This window comes from Lissotriton helveticus, chromosome 7 (assembly GCF_964261635.1).
Source record: "Lissotriton helveticus chromosome 7, aLisHel1.1, whole genome shotgun sequence".
NCBI classification, from domain to species: domain Eukaryota; kingdom Metazoa; phylum Chordata; class Amphibia; order Caudata; family Salamandridae; genus Lissotriton; species Lissotriton helveticus.
In genome coordinates this window covers 753150271-753174808 of record NC_136068.1, presented here as the reverse complement: position 1 = coordinate 753174808, position 24538 = coordinate 753150271, and the positions used below count along the sequence as shown (strand labels likewise).

General features: G+C 45.5%; 1 pseudogene; it reads left to right on the top strand.

The window, feature by feature from the left end:
* Positions 1–124: 124 nt before the first annotated feature.
* On the top strand, positions 125–24007 carry LOC144769265 (uncharacterized; annotated as a pseudogene).
* Positions 24008–24538: the final 531 nt, after the last annotated feature.

Sequence of the window (24538 nt, the reverse complement as noted above, 5' to 3'; positions counted from 1 at the left end):
CTTTTATTATGAATGTGATAGGTATTTAGTGAGTCTTGTATTTTATTGTTAAATCAGAAATCAAGCATCCAAAATACCACACACATACAGGGAATGTGAGAATAACTCAAGTGGTTTATCAACCATGTTAGCCCTTCAGGAAACACGGTCATGTGATGTAGACAAATATCGATCCATCCCAAAGACACTAAGCAAGAAAAAAGAATCATACACATGCAGAAAGAGCTTTAGTTTGTCATCACTATTAAAGCACCATCAGCAAACACACACAGGAGAAAAATCGTGCAATTGCACTGAATGTGTGATTCACCTTTTCTCTGTTCTTACCTACTGGACTGGACCTCTGCTGCTGGCATGGCTATCTGGCGCTAGTGAAACCTTGAGCGCCTTATCCTTTTAAAGTGCTACCTCTTGCCGGACCCGCTTCGCAGGTCCCGCTTCGCGGCGCTTGCTTCCTGTGGGCGCTGGGGAGTGAGATACTTTGGAGATTGCTGTGGGCGTTAGTTGGAGCAGGACTGCGAGCATGTCGGTGCACGGACTCCGGTTCCCAGGAGTCCTTGCTGCTGAGCTGACCCGAGTCACCTGGGCCGCTCTCCCTGTTTGCCACGCCCCCCTCAAGACTCTTAAAATCACCGGACATCCAACCTTCGTGGGATTCACCTTTTCTCTGTTCTTACCTACTGGACTGGACCTCTGCTGCTGACGTGGCTATCTGGCGCTAGTGAAACCTTGAGCGCCTTATCCTTTTGAAGCGCTACCTCTTGCCGGACCCGCTTCGCGGGTGCCGCTTCGCGGCGCTTGCTTCCTGTGGGCGCTGGGGAGTGAGATACTTTGGAGATTGCTGTGGGCGTTGTTTGGAGCAGGGCTGCGAGCGTGTCGGTGCTCGGTCTCCGGTTCCCAGGAGTCCTTGCTGCTGAGCTGACCCGAGTCACCTGGGCCGCTCTCCCTGTTTGCCACGCCCCCCTCAAGACTCTTAAAATCACCGGACATCCAACCTTCGTGGGATTCACCTTTTCTCTGTTCTTACCTACTGGACTGTACCTCTGCTGCTGGCGTGGCTATCTGGCGCTAGTGAAACCTTGAGCGCCTTATCCTTTTGAAAATGGGGAGCTGAATCCCACGCTCCTTCAAGAGGGACCAGGGCCAGGGCTTTGAGATTTGGTTTTAAACAACATTCTTTGGACTATCAATCATGCTCTCTCCTCTTTTCTTGGGAGTGTCCCCTTTTTGGGGTTGTGCGTTTGTTCTGTAAACAGAGTGGCAACCCTGCTATGCAAGTCCTTTTACCCCCCTCACAGGAGTTAGGTGGGAGTTTAGTTGCAGTTTAGGATGTTCTTGGGAAGTTGGGCCTTGCCGAAAGCTAAATATTTGTGCACTTTACCCCACATGCTTTAGTCCTATATGGCCTGGGGTCGGATGTATCTTATCTTCTTTGAGAGTTATTTTAGGGCAGTCCAATACCATGGCAGAGCAACAGCCTGGAGTACTATGAGTCTCAGTTCACATCCACCTAGCCCTGCAGAGCAGGGGAACAGGTGACAAGTATTGTCCATATATATGCCAGCAGCCTCACTAGTGAGCATGAGACATACAGAAGGGGGCATGCAGTGAGTGGCATGGGTGACAGAGGCCTCAAAGGGCGGGGTCACTGTGGAATTGTCGAATTACTTGTGGGTGTGTGCCATAATGACGCAGGACTCCAAATAATTCCCTCGATCGGAAATCTGGATGATGAAACACAAAGCAATAAGCCATAAAAACAACACAAGAATCACAGATCCCTAAGAGAGCAGCCACCTTGGAAAGAACATCACATTTACCTTTAACCTTCAGAAAGTTATGAGAAAGAGTCCTTTTGAAATACCAGTAAGGAGACAGAGACACAAAAAAGTACTTAATTCTCTTGTTATAATCTAATAAGTGATTGATGCATCCTCTCTGTTCATGCCCTTGCCTTGCTGCTCAGTCTACGTAATGTCATCAGAATGTTGAGAGTGTTTGAGTGGAAGAAGTAATCAGTTGGTGTGAGGGGCTGAGCAGTGATGTAGCTGCTCCTGGTGGGGCATTACATGAGGCCTAGCATGAGACCTAATATGGATCCTACTTGAAGAATAAAGCTGTGATCCTGAACTACATTACCTGGACTACGGATCTTTATTTTAACTTTAACACTGGCGACGATTTTTAAGAACCTGCGTGCTATGTTCTATGGAGAATGGACTTTGGACTAAAGAAACCTCATGTACATATGGATTTGAATGGACATTGGACTTTTGAAACTAAAGAAACTACAATCTGTGGAACTAAAGAAATCTAAGGACTCTAAGGTATGAACATTTCTTTATGGTTGAAGTAAACTGGCACTTCCATCCAAGCCCCACCAGTGACCTTGTCATCGGTCGCCCTGAATTCACGTTGCCAGTTCCTTTTCTGTTTTGGCATGAATAACTAGACTAGCTGAAGTTCCTGTCATTCCTCACTGCTGCGATGAGCGCCAACTACCATCCTGCCATGTTCTCCTGTTGCTGTTTTAATGGATAAGAGCTGCTATTTCTTCTTGGTTCCTTGTTACTGTAGATTTAACAGCAATTTATTGTTCTTTTGGAAAAACCATCAAACATCTCTAGAGACCCATTTTATTGTATGCAGGCAAAGATCGAAACCGCTGGTGATGTCTTTGAGCCTGTAGCCCTTGTGGGAGTGGAGGTGTCCGGGGATGATGTGTTTAAAGTCTTGGAGCACAGTCATTTTATTGTTTATTTTTAGGTTTTTCACTTGGCGCAGTTTAACTGTCACATCCTCTTAAAAAAAAAGCAGTGCGCGAACCCGGTAACGCGCTCGAGGCTTACCTGCTTTGATTGTCACAAGGAGCAGCTCTGTGGCCATTCTGACGTGATTGTGTTCACGCAGTTGTGCCTGCTTGAGGACGCTTTCCTGCCTTGACGTGCCCTGAGCCACCCGGGACGCCGTCAATTACGTGCTGCCATGTTGTTTTTCTTTGAAGTGATCCGGTACCTCAGACGAGTTGGAAATTCATTCTTTGGATTCAGTTTGAGCAATTTGCACAATTAGAGGGGGCAGACGTCTGTATGTTTTGAAGTATTGTTTTTTCTCCCCTGTTGGTCTGCCCTTCATCAGTTTTCAAGGGGCCCCTTTTCTCCATTGGTTGTTATTCCCAGCCCTGTGCTGTGGGGTGTGCTTTGGTTTGTCTTGGAACCCCTGGTTGTTTATGTAGTCCTTTTTGGTGTCTATCTGTCTTGCTGATAGTAAGTTTGAGTGCATCTATGGAGTGAGTGTGATTGAAAGTTTGGGTGTCTTTTCGGTGTGGTTTGGTTGTACTATAGAAATTTCCTTTTCCTCCCTGACTAGACCCATACTTCCTCTCTCCCGAACATGGAGAGTATCAAGACCTTCGGTTTCTCTGACGAAGATTTTGCGTGGATGATTGGCGCCACTGAAGGGACAGGTAATCAATTTATCTTATCAAAGGGTATCGAAGGAGAATGGAACAAGTTCCTCAATCTGAAGAAGAAGTCACTCCGTACTGAAGCACATGCCAAGTTTATGCTGGACTATCTGAAGGCAGGAACTATTCCTATTGGTCTGAGAGTAAGGAATATTCCTGGACTTTTTGTAGAACTTCGTAATTTTTTAGAGGAATGGGTCCTTTTCTCAAATAGATGTTCGAGGGACTACATGATGCTTATCATCGATACAGCACGTGAAGTCCTAGCTGTTTTAGCGAAGGAGATTGAGGAACTTGAAGAAAAGTTAAAGAAGGACAATTCGGTAGATCTAGGAAAAAAGAAACTGGAGGAGATACGCTTGGAAATCGATTCCTTTGCTGAATATCTCCGGAAACGTAAAATGGAGAAATTCAGTAAGGATGTCAGATTGTTTTCACAGGGGAGAGCTTACCCTTATCTGACTCCCCAATTCTATGCAAACTCTGAGAGTGCTGGTCGTAACCAGGGACCCCAACGGGGGGGCAACAGAAGAGTTAACACCTTTTCTGACACCACTGACTCAGAGGGGGAGAGTAATTCAAATTATGATCCCAACTATAATTCGAATTACCAGCAGCGTCAGGATTCTTTCGATAGGCCTACCGGACAGGATTATTTTTTATCGTATCGTAGGGGCAATTTCAGACCAAGGAATCGGATTCCTCAAATGAGGCAGTTCCATCAGGGTCAGGCCCGTCCTCAGAGGTACATCCAAACAAGGAACACTCAATATTGGAGAAGTTGAACACGATACCAGTGTTCAACTTATCGGATGTTACCATTCCACATGAATCCTTGGCACTTTTATCTCACGGCCTCTCGTTTGTTCCATCTATAAAATTTGATTGGTTTGAATTGATGAAAGATCTTCACTCTTTCTTTAGGAAAATCCGTCTAAATAAATCTTTCCTTACCCGTCCTACTCTCAGTGAGTCTGAGAATGTTTCTGCCGTGAAACCTCCCTCCAACTTTACTCTGAGTCTTGATCTCCTTGGACCGGAGGTAGGAATCTTTGAGAAGGCGGTCATTAAGAAAATGGACAAAATGACTACATTTATTTCTAAGCCGACGTATAATCTTCCTCATGAAGAAAGTGTGGCTTTGAAAGAACTGCGCAACAACCCTGACCTCACGATTAAACCGTGCGATAAGGGTGGGGGGGTGTTTGTGTTTAACACCTCCACTTATGTTGAAAAAATGACCGCTCTTCTCTCCTCTGACAGACATTATCAACGAATAGTGAGATGCCCCGAGGAGACATTAAAACGTTGAATCCTTGCTCAGGTTAACTCTGCCGTGGATGAAGGTTTCATTTGTACGAAAGAAGCTGAAAATCTCACGCCTACCTTCACTAGAATGCCCATCATTTATGGCCTACTAAAGGTCCATAAGGATAGTGTGGACCCCCCGATGCGGCCCATTGTTTCTACAATCGGGGCGGCTACTGAGCCACTATCCAAATATATTGACAGGTTTTTAAAGCCACTGGTGGGCCAACTGAGATCATTCATAAAAGATACCGGTCATTTTATATCCAAGGTAGAGAAGATGCCCTTCAATTATCGAATGGAACTGCTTGTCACGATTGACCTGGAATCGCTTTATAGAAACATCCCCCAGGAGGGTGCGATCCGGAGGAGATTCTGATGAACCAAACTGACCTCCCTAATGCTCCAGTGATTCTCAACTTTCTCAGGATTGTACTGGGGGAAAATTACTTTGAGTTCAATAAGGAATACTTCCATCAGGTACAGGGAGTCAGTATGGGTGCCTCGTGTGCCCCTAGCGTGGCTTGCCTTTACCTGGGCAAATTCGAGGACACCATGATATAAGCCTAAATGCACGGATCGATAAATAAGCCTAAATGCACGGATTGATTATGAATAATGAAGATAACGCAGCAAATCAGAGAAAATAGTCAAAAATAAAGAGCTCAAAAAATATCAGTGAAATCAGAGACAGTGGACAGATCCAGGAAGAAACAGCCAAAGGCAATTCAGTGAATACAAGTCTGAACTCTACTCTTCCACACCACAAGAAGAAGAAATGCCCTCTACAGAATTAAGGCAACAACACTGACAAACCACCTACTGTATAATGAAGCGTCCATCACCTGTTTTGATCATGAGGTCGGTATAAAATTTGGAGGAAGGTCTGGCGTCTATTTGGGATCCATAGCTTGGAACAAACTCCCTCTTGAGCTTTGCGCTGCTAGTAACATGACAATGTTTAAAAACAGATTGAAAACCTGGCTATTTGTCCATGTTTGAAACAAACAGATTAACTTTCTCTTCAGACCTGTTCTCGGCCCAGGGACACTCTTCGGGGTAGCTGTACACATTACAAGTTGCATTACAGTGCTCTCGGTATATTGTTAACTCTTTCTAGCCAAACCACAGGAACCAGGGAGGAGCACAATGAAGTGGAACCAAATAACTGAAGGCTAAAGGAAACAGGGTTTCTGCTCTCTAAAGCACCGACCAGAAGGAAGACAACTCTATACCCACAAGCACGCCAAGCCATTATCCAATGTAAGGACTCAATCACCCAGAAAGGTGCCTTACTTTTATTATGAATGTGATAGGTATTTAGTGAGTCTTGTATTTTATTGTTAAATCAGAAATCAAGCATCCAAAATACCACACACATACAGGGAATGTGAGAATAACTCAAGTGGTTTATCAACCATGTTAGCCCTTCAGGAAACACGGTCATGTGATGTAGAGACAAATATCTATCCATCCCAAAGACACTAAGCAAGAAAAAAGAATCATACACATGCAGCAAGAGCTTTAGTTTGTCATCACTAATAAAGCACCATCAGCAAAGACACACAGGAGAAAAATTGTGCAATTGCACTGAATGTGTGATTCACCATTTCTCTGTTCTTACCTACTGGACTGGACCTCTGCTGCTGGCGTGGCTATCTGGCGCTAGTGAAACCTTGAGCGCCTTATCCTTTTAAAGCGCTACCTCTTGCCGGACCCGCTTCGCAGGTCCCGCTTCGCGGCGCTTGCTTCCTGTGGGCGCTGGGGAGTGAGATACTTTGGAGATTGCTGTGGGCGTTGGTTGGAGCAGGGCTGCGAGCGTGTCGGTGCTCGGACTCCGGTTCCCAGGAGTCCTTGCTGCTGAGCTGACCCGAGTCACCTGGGCCGCTCTCCCTGTTTGCCACGCCCCCCTCAAGACTCTTAAAATCACCGGACATCCAACCTTCGTGGGACACACCTTTTCTCTGTTCTTACCTACTGGACTGGACCTCTGCTGCTGGCGTGGCTATCTGGCGCTAGTGAAACCTTGAGCGCCTTATCCTTTTGAAGCGCTACCTCTTGCCGGACCTGCTTCGCGGCGCTTGCTTCCTGTGGGCGCTGGGGAGTGAGATACTTTGGAGATTGCTGTGGGCGTTGGTTGGAGCAGGGCTGCGAGCGTGTCGGTGCTCGGACTCCTGTCCCCAGGAGTCCTTGCTGCTGAGCTGACCCGAGTCACCTGGGCCGCTCTCCCTGTTTGCCACGCCCCCCTCAAGACTCTTAAAATCACCGGACATCCAACCTTCGTGGGATTCACCTTTTCTCTGTTCTTACCTACTAGACTGGACCTCTGCTGCTGGCGGGGCTCTCTGGCGCTAGTGAAACCTTGATCGCGTTATCCTTTTGAAGCGCTACCTCTTGCCGGACCCGCTTCGAGGCGCTTGCTTCCTGTGGGCGCTGGGGAGTGAGATACTTTGGAGATTGCTGTGGGCGTTGGTTGGAGCAGGGCTGCGAGCGTGTCGGTGCTCGGACTGCGGTTCCCAGGAGTCCTTGCTGCTGAGCTGACCCGAGTCACCTGGGCCGCTCTCCCTGTTTGCCACGCCCCCCTCAAGACTCTTAAAATCACCGGACATCCAACCTTCGTGGGATTCACCTTTTCTCTGTTCTTACCTACTGGACTGTACCTCTGCTGCTGGCATGGCTATCTGGCGCTAGTGAAACCTTGAGCGCCTTATCCTTTTGAAGCGCTACCTCTTGCCGGACCCGCTTCGCAGGTCCCGCTTTGCGGCGCTTGCTTCCTGTGGGCGCTGGGGAGTGAGATACTTTGGAGATTGCTGTGGGCGTTGGTTGGAGCAGGGCTGCGAGCGTGTCGGTGCTCGGATTCCGGTTCCCAGGAGTCCTTGCTGCTGAGCTGACCCGAGTCACCTGGGCCGCTCTCCCTGTTTGCCACGCCCCCCTCAAGACTCTTAAAATCACCGGACATCCAACCTTCGTGGGATTCACCTTTTCTCTGTTCTTACCTACTGGACTGGACCTCTGCTGCTGGCGTGGCTATCTGGCGCTAGTGAAACCTTGAACGCCTTAGCCTTTTGAAGCGCTACCTCTTGCCGGACCCGCTTCGCGGCGCTTGCTTCCTGTGGGCGCTGGGGAGTGAGATACTTTGGAGATTGCTGTGGCCGTTGGTTGGAGCAGGGCTGCGAGCATGTCGGTGCTCGGACTCCGGTTCCCAGGAGTCCTTGCTGCTGAGCTGACCCGAGTCACCTGGGCCGCTCTCCCTGTTTGCCACGCCCCCCTCAAGACTCTTAAAATCACCGGACATCCAACCTTCGGGGGATTCACCTTTTCTCTGTTCTTACCTACTGGACTGGACCTCTGCTGCTGGCGTGGCTCTCTGGCGCTAGTGAAACCTTGGCCCAACCTTACTGGTCTGCTTTGGTGTATAGGAGTAAAACGTCTACTTGCTTACTCCGTACAAATTTCTTGTATATTACCATTAGTATCAAACTGTAATGAATGTTTAAAAATGAAAAAAACTTTATGGTTTTGTACTACTTTCTAAATAATTATACTTTTTTGAATTTTTGTCTAATTGATGCAGACCCAGTTTTGTATATTTCTCTTTTTGCACTAATAATATGTGGTATGTTAGAGTTAGTCTGCATGTGCTGAATGGGTTGTGAATGTGACATGATTGAAGTTCTGAATGTTTGATGTGTTCAACTGAATACAACCTGATGTGTCCTTTTTCCGTTTGATTGTCCTTCATGTTTTCTTCTCTAATGTAAAGATAAATTTTATGATAATTTGTTGATTTTCTATAAAATAAAATTGCGACTAAACAGCAGTACCTTTTCTGGAATTAATTTTCTGTCTATGGAGGACTAGCCTTAGCCCTAAGTAAACATTATCAGCACTGGCCCTTCTCTTTGTTTATTGGCTCTCCCTGTTTGCCACGCCCCCCTCTATTACTCCCCTATAAACTGCGTACGTCATCTCCGCTGCGCGGGAGCGCGCGGGAACGTCCCGGGAGAAGCCCGGGACAAGGGCGGGACCGTCTGTGGCCGTCAGGGGCCGAAGGAGGCCGGGCTGGGCCTAGTCCCTTTGACTTTTGCCGTATTATAATTTGCTATTTTAGAAACTGTTTGCTATTGTCTTAAGAGTGGTATTGAATTGTTTTGTGTTTCTCACTGTGTTTTTATAAATCCAAATAATTATGACGACAAAAAAACTCCGCTCTGGTCGAGTACTAGTGGGGAGGTCAGGCTCTAAGACAAAATCAAATCCTTTGCGGAATAAAATTAATTCCTCTATGCAACTGAAAGGGCAATGTCAGTTATTCAGCTTATGGGAAAGGGGGAAGGATAAAGTTGTGTTGGATGCCTTAAACTCTGATACTCTAGAGCAGGGGTCTTCAAACTGTGGGTCACGACCCCCAGGGGGGCCGTGGAGTGGTGTGAAGGGGGTCGCGCATTCACAGTCACACTTCTCCGCTGGCCTCCAGGGCTTCAGCCCCCCTCTTCCCCCGTCCTGTGTCTCAGCCAGGGCTGCTGCAGTGAAACTCGAGCTGCTGCGGGCTCGGCTGGGCAGTGTCTAGAGTCTTATCTCCGGCACGCTGGAGTTTTTCACAGGTCTTTAAAGACCATTAGCATATTTACATGCCTTTGTAAACTGGTTACAGAGGCTTAATGTTTTTTATGGTTCCAGTACTCCCTGGGCCCCCACTCTGCCTATTCCTTACATTTGTATTTTTACACTTACTGCTGTAGTGTGAGAATACATTTAATGAAAAGGAATATAAAGTTGGGTTGCCAAAAGAAAAATGTCTGCTCTTGACAATAAATAGAGTTATAAATAAAAAAGTATGTATTCATTAGTTATGTGACTTTTCTGTCTTTGTTCTCTTTAATTTTCAGTCATGGATCATTGAGGCAGACCTAGAACACAATTAAAAGTGACACAATTAAAAGTGCTTTCTATTTATATTTGCTGTTCTGTATTCACAGATAAGTGCTAAAAATACAGCTTTAGGTGACTGCTTATTTCTGGGCAATCAAAATAATGAGCTGGTAACCCTAATCATAAGACTGGAAGTTTGTTGCAGGATCAGCACATTATTCATTTCCTCCACCCTCAATCCCTGATTAATGCCATTATAGCAATAGTTTAACTTATATCTGAAACCCTACACTTCAAGTCTCTGGGAATGCATCCTGCTTTCAGACAACTCGCTTCTCATTCTCGCCTTCACTTTCATGCTCACCCTGCACTCGCAGCGATCACAATGCACTCACACTGATCACCATGCACTCATAGCGATCACAATGCACTCACACTGATCGCCATGCACTCACACTGATCACCATGCACTCACACTGATCACCATGCACTCACACTGATCACCCGCTCACCGTGCACTCACACTGATCACCATGCACTCACACCAATCACCATGCACTCCCACCAATCACCCGCTCACCCTGCACTCACAGTGATCACAATGCACTCACAACATTCACCCGCTTACCCTGCATTCACAGCGATCACAATGCACTCACACTGATCACAATGCACTCACACTGATCACAATGCACTCACACTGATCACCATGCACTCACACTGATCACCATGCACTCACACTGATCACCATGCACTCACACCATTCACCCGCTCACCCTGCACTCACAGTGATCACAATGCACTCACATTGATCACAATGCACTCACAACAGTCACCCGCACACCCTGCATTCACAGTGATCACAATGCCCTCACACTGATCACAATGCACTCACACTGATCACCATGCACTCACAACATTCACCCGCTCACCCTGCACTCACAGTGATCACAATGCACTCACACTGATCACCATGCACTCACAGTGATCACCATGCACTCACACTGATCACCATGCACTCACCCTGATCACCATGCACTCACACTAATCACCATGCACTCACACTGATCACCATGCACTCACACTGATCACCATGCACTCACAACATTCACCCACTCACCCTGCACTCACAGTGATCACAATGCACTCACACTGATCACAATGCACTCACACTGATCACCATGCACTCACACTGATCACCATGCACTCACAACATTCACCCGCTCACCCTGCACTCACAGTGATCATAATGCACTCACAGTGATCACAATGTACTCCCAGTGATCACCATTCACCCGCTCACCCTGCTCTCACAGTGATTACTATGCACTAAAAATGTGCTTGCATTGCTCACTCTGTACCTCACCCTGCAGTCACACGAGTACACTTCTCATCCTGCACTCATGTGACACTTCACTCACCTGTTCCCCCCTCGCTGCTCAATCTGTAACTCACTCAAACATGGCCATCACTAACCATACACTAATTCGTCCCACTCTGCACTTACAGCCGAACCCAAATTCATATGGTCACCTCACTCAACCTGTAGTCACTCCTTTTACCCTACTCTCACACTGTTGCATTGCTCTCCGTGCAGTCACATGGGCACTCTTGTCACCCACACAGTGCAGAAGGTTAAAGTCCCTGGTACACATAAGATGTACCATTCACATCACAGAACTGAGTGTGAGTAAACTATGAGTATTTTGTCAGACCGGTGCTATAGAGAGATGAGGTGTTTTGTTGGTGAGTGGTAGTGAGGGAATTCATGGAGAAGGTGGAAAGACTGTTGCATCGTGTGCGACCAGTACTAGGGCCAGCCCTGGCTGGGAGTGTTAAACCCCCCTGTAGTTTGGGTCTAGTGCATCCCCTGCTTCTGCCTATTATTATTATTTACATTTGTAGTGCACTACTGTTACCAAAAGGTGTCCTGGGGCTAATAACCATCTGCCTGCAATGTGAGAGAGGGATCCGGGGTTGGGAGAGAAGAGAAGAGAGGGATAGAAGGAAGGGGTGAGAGGCAAGGGGCATGGGTAAACTGCTTAACTCTGCACAAGACCACCAGGGTTTGAAGGGACCCTTGCTGCTCCCGGCCATGGCCAGGTGAGCTTCTAATGTGGCAGCGCATATTCCTGCGGAGTGGGAGGCCCTTCACAAAGATTGACTAGACATCTTTCTGATGTTAATTGCTGTATTTTGGTTATAAACTGGTACTGATGGGGTGAAATCTTTCCTCAGTGTTACTGTGTTTAAAAAATTTCAAAATAATAAAGCAATGCTATCCCAAAATACGCAGCATCACAGAACATTATTTAAATTTTCTACTCACACAATTTAGTCAAGCCTGTCGCATAATTTGGTCCTCACCTGCCTCATAATTCCAGTAGCCCTGCCTAGAGGTTTAGACATTTTTGTCAGGAGGGGGTCCTTATGCCTGTACATGCTGACAGGGGGGTCTCGGCATCCAAAAGTTTGAAGACCTCTGCTCTAGAGGGTAAAGTGTCTGACGCAGTTTTTTCCCATGTTAAGGATAAGATCAACCTGATAGAAGTTCCCGTCTCGTTCCATCTTGGGAACTATTCCTCCGAGACAGTGGAGGGCCTCCCTCTCGTTCAGTTAGATTCACAGAGGCAAATGGAACCTCCCCCTGTGGTCCCCGGTTGTTTTACCTTAAATACCTCAAATGTCATCTTAAATTCGGCGGATTCTATATTGCCTAAACCACTTCATCCAACCACGATCTCTCCTGACTTATCCTCTACCCCGGTAATTCCAGAGGGAGACTTCACTTTACCCGATATTGATTTAGTGTCCCAAAAGAAGCATTCGGAAGCCATTCTTTCCAACCCTATGGTTAACATAAATTCTAATAAAGTCCTTTTAACCTTCAACCTTCACCCTCATAACAGTACCCCCTCAAATAAATCTGATTTTTCTCTTGCCCAGCTAAACCTCACCTCGTGCTCGGACACTAATTTGAATAATATTCCTGTGAGCCCTCCGAGTGTTGATGATAATCTAATCTCCAAAGCTTTGTTTTCTTTGGAGTTTTTGTTGTCATCAATATTACGTTTATTGGAAACATTTGTTGGAGGGTCTGATTGTGTACTGGACACGGTAACCCAAATCCTAAGAGTGCTTTTACACAACCACGGTGGGTCCGTTTCCGGGTGTCATTTTGAGCCTGACAAATTATTGGTACATTCGAGTGAAGCTAAGAGGCCATCTAATGAAATAGAGACTTTAGATCCAGCCCAAATAGATCAACATTCCATTCCCGAAGGTCGGATTATAAATATGCTTCCGACCATTCCAGTAGTCCCTAGCGCTGATAATGTAGCTTCTGCTGGTGGCAATTGTATTGCTATCCTTGATGAAGAGATAGTACCCTTTGCTGCAGCTATTGATACGCAAAATTTAGAAGTACCTTCCGTATTTCCTATATTTACTACACTTTTAAAAAAAGATGAAGAGGCTCGCACTGATGTTCTCCCAATTAATGGTGAAAAGTTAGTGGTTATTAAGCATAAAAAGAATAGATTAAAAAAAAGGAAACCTGCCCAAAGTTTTTCTAAAAAAAGGCAGAGGAAACTTATCTTTGAAAATAATTTGGAGGCCTCGTTGGAAAAATCCTGCCTAAATGAGCTGTATCTTAATCTAGCCGATGACATAATTGTTCCACCCACAGAGGATCAACCGATTATTACTACTGACTCCGTGGGATCTACGAATCAACTTCGACCCATTGAACTGCTATTACCAGTAAAAGTTAATTCGTCTACTCTTAACCCTTTGGCTAGGCCATTTCAGGATCCGCCTTTAATTGCACCCTCCGCTTGCGTGCCTATTCGGGAGAAAGAAAATGTAGATACTGGTTTTTTTAGATTTTAATCCTCTTTTTGATACTGACCTTATCTTAAACAGATCGGCTCTTCTTAAATGCTTCTGTGAGATTGAAAGCTTAAAACTAATTCAAACTTCAGATTTGGATTTGGTACTTTTGCTGAATTCCTCTCTAGGGAAAACTGCAAGGGTCAAATTCCATTCTAAATTAGTTCTGAACCATATCTTACATTGGGCAGAGGAATTGCAAATTAGAGGGATAGATGTATCACCACACTTTATGCAAGAACGGAGTAGCAAATTATTTTCTAATCAACCAACAATCTATGGTGTGAATCCGAATTCCTCTGACTGGTCCTCTGCTAAAACCGAGGATTTAAAAATAAGGGTATCTAAAAATGAACGTCAAGTTCTTTATAAAAATCCCTCTCCTCCCAAACAAGTTTTGACAGATGATAACTCTAAATGGAGTTGGTTGCCTGGCGTTCTTTCTAGTAAATCTCCCCCTTTTCTCAAACCGCATCCAAGTTTTTAACAATGATTTGAAAATAATCTCTTGGAATATTGCCGGTTTTAAGAATAGCCAGGAAAAATTGTCATTCTTACTTTCCTTAGAAGCCGACATAATTTGTCTTCAGGAAACCTGGGTGGATGGAAAATTAATGTTGGAAAAAGATTATTTGGTTTTTGATGGCAGCGCAGCCCCCTCTAGGAGAGGTCACGCGAAGGGTGGAATAGCGTGCTTACTTTATAATAAAATCAATTGGAATCTCTCCTACTACCTAGAGCCTAATAAATTGTTTCAGGTATTAACTTTGAAAAATCTGTTCAAAGAATGTCCAAATAAATTGCTCATCTTAATAAATATCTACATTCCCCCCGACACTCGATTTAATGAGGGTTTAAAGTTGCTTTTTCCCTTTTTATCTAAACTTATGGATGTTTCTCCCGCCCCATATATATTGTTACTAGGGGACCTCAACTGTAAGATCCCCAATTGTGGCCTTGATCTATTTAGAAATAAGCTTAGGGAAGAATCTCTTCATATTCCCCAAGCTTTGTTCCCAATGAATATCAAATCCAATAAAAGAGGTAAACTAATCTTGGACGGTCTTTCTAAGGTGGTTTGTCTAATAATAAACGGTAGACTTCCCTCTGATACCCCTGCAGCTTTCACACATAAATCAAAAAATGGAGATTCAATCATTGATTATGTAGTGGCAGATTGTTCTTTTTTTCCTTTCATGAAGGAAGTTTTGGTTGTTAACTCGGATTTAAGTGACCACAAAGTATTGATCGTTACAGCTGCTCTCAGGCTTCCCCCGTCTGATTCCTGGAATTTAGATACTGATCTGGTGAACTTTAATGCCAGTTCAGGGAGATGTTATTGGAATTTCCGGGCTTTTGATGGCTTGTTGAGTACTTTAATCTCTAACATTGAGAATCTGTCCCAATGGGATGGGAGGGAATTTCAAGGTTTTGCAGATTTCTTAAAATTGGTAACCTCAATATCAAGGAAAGTCCCTTCCATTCATAAATCAACAGTACTCCCCGAATCACTTCGGAAATTAAATATTGAAATAAATAAACTGATAAGGGGTTGTTAGACCTGTCTGCTTCTGAGAGTCCCCTCACCATTATGATTTCTTTTGTTCCCCTGCACCTCCCAAAATTTGACGCTTTTCTTTGTCTGCCAGTACTTTTTAGGTCTCGCCTGTCGATGCGCATGCGCATCGAGCTTGCGAGCCTATTGCGGCTTAAACAACTTTTAACTAAGCAGCAAGGAATCGTGGCGATTCCTTGCAGTGCCCGTGACTTTTAAGCTCAATGCGCATGTGCATTCAGCTTAAAAGCGCGTGCACATGCCCCCAGCCGCCTGCCTTGCCTACTCTCCCAGCTGGTGCCGCTCCACCCCCTGCGGCATCAAAGGCTTTCACGGCCGGCCGGCCATGCTTTCAGTTTCACGACCGGCCGGCCGTGTGAAATGCATTTCAAAGCCCGCTCTCCCTGCTCCGCCCCCTGCTCCGGCCGAGACGCATTTCTCCTCCCTCCTCCCCCCTCCTGGGTCAGGTTACCCTGCTTTCTCTTTTGCTTTTTTTTCACCCGGTGACATTGTTGCCTTTAGCCCTTCCCTCACCTCCTCAAGCCGTTCACGTTGTAAATTCCATGCTCCCCTCTCGCTGTCCATGTTGTCCACCTTCTGACTCCTGGGCAGCGTGATAAGGAAGGCAACATGATGGCGCACACTCCCTGCTGCTTTACCGTGAAGCGTGTCCATGTATGCGAGTATGCTTCATAGCCTTTTAACTTAGCCTGTTAAATCTATTATCCGCACTCCATACATTCCATTCCTGCTATCTTTGTTTACCACGCTCCATCTGCACACGCTTTACCATGAAGCACGTCAGGGTATGTGAGTATGCTTCATAGCGCTTTAACTTGGCCATGTTAAATCTATTACCCGTACTCCTTACGTTCCGTTGCCGATTTTGTAGTTGTTTCTATCCCCTGGGGTAAATAGCTAACTCACAGGGTTTAAGAGCGCATCAAACAGCTTGCTATTTTAAAACACGCTTCTTTCCTACGTATGCAAGCTATATCTAAGGATTCTGACTTGCATATAAACCGGACGAGGCAGGGCGAGTGCAAACGTTTACAACACTTCAACAACGGATTATAATAATGAATGGGCCATCATAGCAAGTTAAGTCTTAAATATACTTATTTATAAACTAGGGGTGATGCTTTGGACAGGTAATGTAATAGGCAGCTGGCTGGAGCATAACATAACATTAGCCCGTTGTGGAAAACTGATGACTACATATAGACCTCGATAAGACCCTTTCGCGTTTAAAATAGTTTACCATTTGAGTTTGAGATGCTAATTATTTGCCTAAGATTATACTCGTCCTATCAAAACATAAAGCACTAGTCCGCAATTTATAACACGTATATTGTGCAACACTTCAATGACATTTTTAAAGTAACTATGCTGATTTTCCTGGCTATTGCACATTTTTCCCTCACCCACCCTCAACCCCTCATCCCCACTCACCCTCAACCCCTCACCCTCACTCACCCTCAACCCCTCACCCTCACTCACCCTCAACCCCTCACCCTCACTCAACCCCTCACCCTCACTCACCCTCAACACCTCACCCTCAACACCTCACTCACCCTCACCCTCACTCACCCTCACCCTCACTCACCCACCCTCACTCACCCTCACTCACCCTCAACCACTCACCCTCACTCACCCTCAACACCTCACCCTCACTCACCCTCACCCTCAACCCCTCACCCTCACTCACCCTCAACCCCTCACCCTCAACCCCTCACCCTCAACACCTCACCCTCGAACACTCCCCCTCAACCTCTCACCCTCACTCACCCACACTCACCCACACTCACCCACACTCACCCTCAACCCCTCACCCTCACTCACCCTCAACCCCTCACCCTCACTCACCCTCACTCTCACTCACCCTCACTCACCCTCAATGCCTCACCCTCACTCACCCTCAACACCTCACCCTCACTCACCCTCACCCTCACTCACCCTCAACACCTCACCCTCACTCACCCTCAACACCTCACCCTCACTCACCCTCAACCCCTCAACCCCTCACCCACTCACTCACCCTCACTCACCCTCACTCACCCTCACTCACACTCACTCACCCCCTCACCCTCACTCACCCTCAACCCCTCACTCACCCTCACCCTCACTCACCCTCACCCTCACTCAGCGCAACAACAGCATCTTCACTAAATATATTTAATAAACTTTAAGCTATTGGCAATATAAAATCAAATCCATTTTATTTACGTATTATTTATTAATTGTTTTTTAAAGCCATTGATTTTTTTTATATCAATACATATAAGTCACATATAAGTCCCGTTAATACAAAAAATGTTGCTTTACAAATGCTAGAGGTGTCACATTTACAAAAATTATAACTATTGACTTTGTAAATAAGAAAGCTATTAATTTAGCTATTTAGAAAAAACAACACATAAATAAAAAACAAAAAAATAACACCTATAGCTCAAACTTTCCTACTGCGAGACCTATTGCATTTCCAATGCTTGTTATGTGTTGTTTCATGGGGTTAGATGTTCCTTGAAGCCCAGTTGCTCACCAGGGTTGTAGCACCTATTTACAAGACATGGTGAAACCGGTGGCATTACAAACTGGGGTTGTCAACCCAAGATATGGCCCTAAAATGGTGGACACCCTTTTCCCTCACATGAGTGACTCCCATTGGAGCCTTCATGAACTTTGACCTTTGGAGGTTTTGGCGCCCTTTGTTTAGCGCGCTTTTCTGACAGGAATTTCTTATTTTCTCTCAGGTACACAAAATGGCTGCTCTAGAACCACAGTACGGTGGCTCAGAATGGCCTAAATACACCTCCAAAGGGCCATGTCATTGTCACAGCCAGGGAAGGTTCTGGAACCTTCTGGCTCGTGCCAGCACCCCAGGGCACTGGCTATATAAGGCTCAGTCCCTGGCGGCCATTTTAGATCCATTCTAGATTCCAGACTTGACACCAGATCGACACCTGCCCTGTTGACCCCTGAGGCGGCTGGTAGCGCGGGCAGTAGAGTGGCAAAGGTCATTGGCATTGACCCTGACTGGCGTTCCAGTTATCCGCATCTGTGGCGACCTTGCGCCTACAGCGCCTGCCCAGCGAGTGCCTCATTACCCCCACAAGTCGCGTAGCGAGAGCAAGTTCGCCGCGACCGCGATCGTCGACTGTGCCCCCTTTGCGACAGGCGCCTCTAGAGGGGAGCTTGGACGTCTCCGAGCCCCACCAGCGTAGAGCGCTTCCTGCACAGACTGAAGGTGAGGTGGTGCGCTGGGGCGGGGAGCGCCAGCCTTTGTTGGGCGGGACCAGCGTCCCTGCCACTCCCCAGTGACCCAGAAGTTGTAGCCGTGGGCGGGAACCACCCTGAATGCCGAAGTCAGAGGGAGGTCCGGAGAGCCCCATCGCTGGTGTGAGGAGTGCTGTGCCCTGACTGAATCGCCTTTCGATCACAGCAACGTGAGGTGGGCCCGTTTCTTCCAGTAATGTGCAGCGTTGTAAAGGAACTGTGAACCAGCATTGTTTTCCATTAAGCGCGGAAGGTGCGTGACCTCGCCGGCAGCCTATTCGTCAGTCTAAAGACTTTGAACTGGTGCCGCCTGAGTGCAAGCGATAACAAAGCCCGTAAGCGCGTAGAGACTCCACCGACAAGCAGAGATCCTATCCCGGTGACAGCCATGTGCAAATGAGATGTTCACTGTGTTTCCTTGCCTTTTTAGATACACGCGCGTACTCCTCGAATGAGTCCCAAAACGTATTCTGTGCCCAGAGAAGCCTGTATGCATTGTTAATGAAACCAACACAAACTGTAAGAGTTATCCTTCCCAATTTAAACGTAATGCAAATGTATTAGTTCCTGAAATATTTAATTGGTGGCAGCGATACCAGAATGAACATGTGTTTATTTATTTGAATGAACCAGTAGTTATTCTGCTAAACGAAAGTGATAAATATTTTATTAATTGGTGATATTGATTGCTGATAATATTTATTCTATTTATTGATGCTATTTATTCCTGATATTTATTTTATTTATTGATGCTATTTATTCGTGATACAATTTATGGAACTACTCGTTATGGAATTGAAGTCCTGAAATGTATGACTAAAAGAAATGTATATGTGCTATCCCAGTCATCCCTATTTACAGAGAATTTTTACATAAAGGAATCGTATTTTTCTACAGCAGTGGTGTGGTGTCCTTCTTTTTGGTGTGACTGTACAAGGGGTTATTATTGGGTCAAAGCCGGCTTAACACTACAGCCTTCACTTGCCTTGTCACTTGTGCCAAGCTAACCCCTTTGTGCTGGGCTTGCCCATCGCAGGCCCAACAGGGGTCAATACTTATCATTTAATCAGGAAAGGCATCACACTCTAACTTTGTTAAAAAGAAAGAGATCAAGGTTGAAGGCTAGATTGAAAAGAGATAAGGAAGACTCCCTATGGATCAAACTCCGGGAGTCCTCTTTTAAGGGTCAAGCCAGATTATTTTGGTCCTTAATTGGCAAAGGGTGTGGCACTAGATCCTGTCCCACGCCAATTGCCATTGATGAGCAGATTTGCGTTTATTATATTGAGCACCTATACAGCAGCAATGTCCTGCAACAGGATAATGTCATTAATTTTGTGTCCATCATCCCATTTGACCATCCGTCTGAAAAAGATATTGAATTAGCCATTAAGGGTATGCGCTCTTCTGGCGCTATGGGCCCGGATGAGGTCCCCATTTCTGTCCTGAAACAACAGAGTAAATTATGGAGTAAAATTCTTCATCCAGTGTTTAGGTTTTGCTTTTTTAGTGGTTCTGTCCCCTCATCTTGGAAAGGGAGCATCTTGGTCCCGTTATTTAAAAAAGGGGACAGAGCCCTTCCTCAAAATTATCGACAAATCGCTTTACTAGATGCCATTGGCAAGGTCTTTGCAAAATGTCTCCTTAAGTTAATTAATGATTGGGTGTCTAGGGCCAAAATTTTGCCTTTTGAACAAACAGGTTTTAGACAAAAGCACGGCACCTTAGATAATTTGACCGCACTCCAGGTTATAATGGAGAAATATGTTAAAGTTCGTGGAGGGCGAGTTTACGGAGCCTTTATTGACTTCTCCACAGCTTTTGACAAAGTGGATAGAACATTACTGTGGGGAAAGTTATTTGACTTAGGGATGCCTCCCTTTCTTATTAGATTAGTGCACGCCCTGCACTCGGATACTTGGTGCAGAGTGTTGCTGGGTGGGGAAAGAGGACTATCTAGAATTATTCCCAGAGCAAAACGGGTTAAAGCAGGGTTGCCTATTGGCTCCTCCGCTGTTTTCCCTTTATATAGCTGACTTACCCCAGGTTCTCTCTGCAAGCACAGGTATTGCTTCGATCCTGGGGGGCTCCCCAATTGTGTGCTTGATGTATGCTGATGACATTTTGATCCTTGACCTAACGCCTAAAGGGCTGAATAATCGTCTGCATGCCTTACATAAGTTTGCAGAAAAGCATTATCTATTGATAAATATCGCTAAAAGTAAAGTGATGTGTATGTCTGGTAGAAAGAAACCTAAATTTGTGAATTTTTCTTGGACAGTGGGAGGCCAAAAATTGGAAATCGTGAAATCTTATACCTTTCTTGGCAAAATTGTTATGAGCAATCCAAGTGAAAAAGCTCATATAGCTAATAACATCCGGAAAGCTATTGTTCAGGGTAAGAGCTTGATATCCTTATACAAGGCCACAGGCAGAAGGCATTTCTCGATACTGCTGGACGTATATCGAGCAAAAATCCCAGCCTCCTTACTCTGTGGAATAGAGTTAACTGATATAAAAAGTTGGAGTTTTTTGAACTGCACTTAAGGAAAAATTTTACGTAGCCTTTTATCTGTCAACACAGCTAGCTCAACAGCTGCTCTTAGACAGGAATTCGCCTTACGTAGTAGCTGGGTCCAAGGTCTCGCGGGGAATGTGCGCTGGGTTTTTTGCCTAGCAATGAGTGAGCCAGGCACATTAAGACATTTAATAAAAAATGAGTTGCTGGGACACCTCAATGATTATTCTTTAATTATAACAAATTTTAGATATGCAGTGAGTCAATTACAATTAGATAAGGCTGTTTTATTTTCCTTATTGCCATATCAGTTAAAAGCCCTTTTGAAATCTACTTCTTGGGAACTAGGGTTTAGACTGGATAGAGAGCTCCGTACTTTGAAAAAGGGTATTACTCCAGCCATTGACTCTTGTTTGGTGAGGAAAGCTCAACCTTATGTTCATTGGAATATTCCTCATGGTGTCAGGCGTCTTATGTTTTTAGTAAGACAGGACTTACTTCCCTTGAAATTGCTCTTATCCAGATGGTATGGCTCATCAGCCGCCTGTGACCTATGTCACATGAAAGTTCAAGACTTGCTGCATGGTATTTTTGTTTGCCCAGCTCTAATGTCGTTTAGGCGTAAATGGCTAAGACCCATCTGTCTGCAATTAAATATCTTGTCTGCCTCTGACTTTACTTTTGCCATGAATAATCCCCCTGATGAAATGTTTTGCTTCAAATTGTACAATTTTTTAAAAATGTTTTTTGAATCTGTATTAGGTGGTAATTTAGAGATTTTGTTTTACTCTGTATATCTGATTATTTTCATGTTTTACAATGTATTTTTCTATTTTTCATGATTTGTTTGAATGTATATCATGTCTTTTTATGTGGACCTCATGAGAGTTCCGTAATCATAAATTAATAAATTGAAATTGAAATTGGAATTGTGTGAAGAACTATAATCAGTTAGTAATCCTAAAAGATCATCAGCGAACACACACATGGGAAAAACCATACCATTGCACTGAATGTGTGAAGAGCTTTAGTCAATCATCAATCCTACATAGACATCAGCGAACACACACAGGGGAAAAGCCATACCAATGCGCTAAATGTGTAAATAGCTTCAGTCAATTATCAAATCTCCAAATACATCAGAAAACACATACAGGAGAAAACCATACGATTGCAGTGAATGTGTGAAGAGCTTCCGTCGATTATAACACCTCCATACACATCAGAGAACACACACGGGGGAAAAACCATACCATTGCAGTGAATGTGTGAAGAGCTTCAGCCGGTTATCACTCATCCAAACACATCAGCGAACACACACAGGGGAAAAATCATACCATTGCTGTGAATGTGTGAAGAGCTTCAGTCGGTTAACAGACCTCCGAAGACATCAGCGAACACACACAGGGGAAAAACCATACCATTGTGGTGAATGTGTGAGGAGCTTCAGTCGGCTATCACTCCTCCAAACACATCAGCAAACACACACAGGGGAAAAACCATACCACTGCAGTGAATGTGTGAAGAGGTTCAGTCGGTTAACAGACTTCCGAAGACATCAGCGAACACATACAGGGGAAAACCCATACCATTGTGGTGAATGTGTGAAGAGCTTCAGTCGGTTAGCAGACCTCCAAACACATCAGCGAACACACACAGGGGAAAACCCATTCCTTTGCAATGTTTGTATAGAGAGCTTCAGTCAATTATCACACCTCCGCAGACATCAGAGAATACACACAGGGGAAAACCCATACCATTGTAGTGAACGTGTGAAGAGCTTCAATCGGTTAGCAGACCTCCAAACACATCAGCAAACACACACAGGGGAAAAACCATACCGTTGCGGTGAATGCGTGAAAAGCTTCAGTCGGTTAGCAGTCCTCCAAAGACATCAGCGAACACACACGGGGGAAAAACCATTCCATTGCAGTGAATGTGTGAAAAGCTTCAGTCGGTTATCAAATCTCCAAACACATCAGCGAACACACACAGGGGAAAACCCATACCATTGTAGTGAATGTGTGAAGAGCTTCAGTCAGTTAGCAGACCTCCGAAGAGATCAGCAAACACACACAGGGGAAAAGCCATACCATTGCAATGAATGTGTGAAGAGCTTCAGTCAATTCTCACACTTCTACAGACGTCAGAGAATGCACATGGGGGAAAAACCATGCCATTGCAGTGAATGTGTGAAAAGCTTCAGTCAGTTTTCACACCTCCAAACACATCAGCGAACACACACAGGGGAAAAAACATACCATTGTAGTGAATGTGTGAAGAGCTTCAGTCAGTTAGCAGACCTCCGAAGACATCAGCGAACACACACGGGGGAAAAACCATTCCATTGCAGTGAATGTGTGAAAAGCTTCAGTCAGTTTTCACACCTCCAAACACATCAGCGAACACACACAGGGGAGAAACCATACCATTGCGTTGAATGTGTGAAGAGCTTCAGTCGGTTAGGAGACCTCCAGAGACATCAGCGAATACACACTGGGGAAAAACCATACAATTGCAGTGAATGTGGAAGTAGATTTAGTGATTCCGCAAATCTCATGGTTCATAAACGAACACACACAGGGGAAAAACATTTAAGTGCAATGAATGTGGGAAGAGCTTTAGTCAAGTATCAAATCTCCGAAGACATCAGCAAAAAAATCACAAGGGAAAAAACATACAAGAACAGTGAATATGGAAGTAGTTTTAGGCTATTATCAAACCTACAAAGCCATCAGCAAACACACACAGGGGAAAAACCATTTAAGAGCAATGATTGTGTAAGTAGATTTAGTGCTTCCTCAAATCTCATGATTCATCAGCGAACACACACAGGGGAAAAACCATTCAAGTGCAGTGAATGTGTAAAGAGCTTTAGTCGATTATCAAACCTACAAAGACATCAGCGAACACATAATGGGGGAAAACATATTTTTGCAGTGACTGTGGCAGGAGTTTTATAGAGTCCTCAGCATTACAGATTCATCAGCTAACTCACACAGGGAAAAAGCCATTTAAGTGCAGTGAATGCATTAAGAGCTTTAGGCAAATCTCATACCTACAAAGACATCAGAGAACACATAGAGGGGAAAAGGGGGCGTGGCTTGGACGCCGATGGTGAAGGTCGCCTAAATGCTCGGCTCCGTGATCGAGCCTTGAATTATCCTGCAGAACTGCCTCTGATCACCCCAGAGCATCCTATCAGCTGGGGGAAGGGACTCCCCCACCAAGAACCCGCCGATCAAAGCCTAATTACCCCCATGGCTCTAGAGGAGACCGATGCCAAGTTGCCCAGGGTGCTCTGGTGAGCGAAAACAACATAGCGGCTGCTGATCCACACTGCGCCCACTGCCGGCCGGAGATCGCGGAGGGCGCTGCGGTGCCCAGGTCGCCTGCCTGCTACCGCTGAGGAGCTGTGACCTGGGGGGGTAAACCGGGAGACCTGTGAAACACGCCGCGGCTAACCGCCGGGATTCCTAGCCGACGACCTTACTGCCGACGGCACATTGAACCTGTGACGAGCTTCCGCCCCGCGGCCAGTGCGACAGGCTTGTCGCCGCGGGGACCCGCTTGCAACACCGGCGAGAAACACACGGAGCGGAGAGGGCTGAGGCAGCGGCGTAGGAGCTCCCGACTCTAGGGGAGTGTCCCG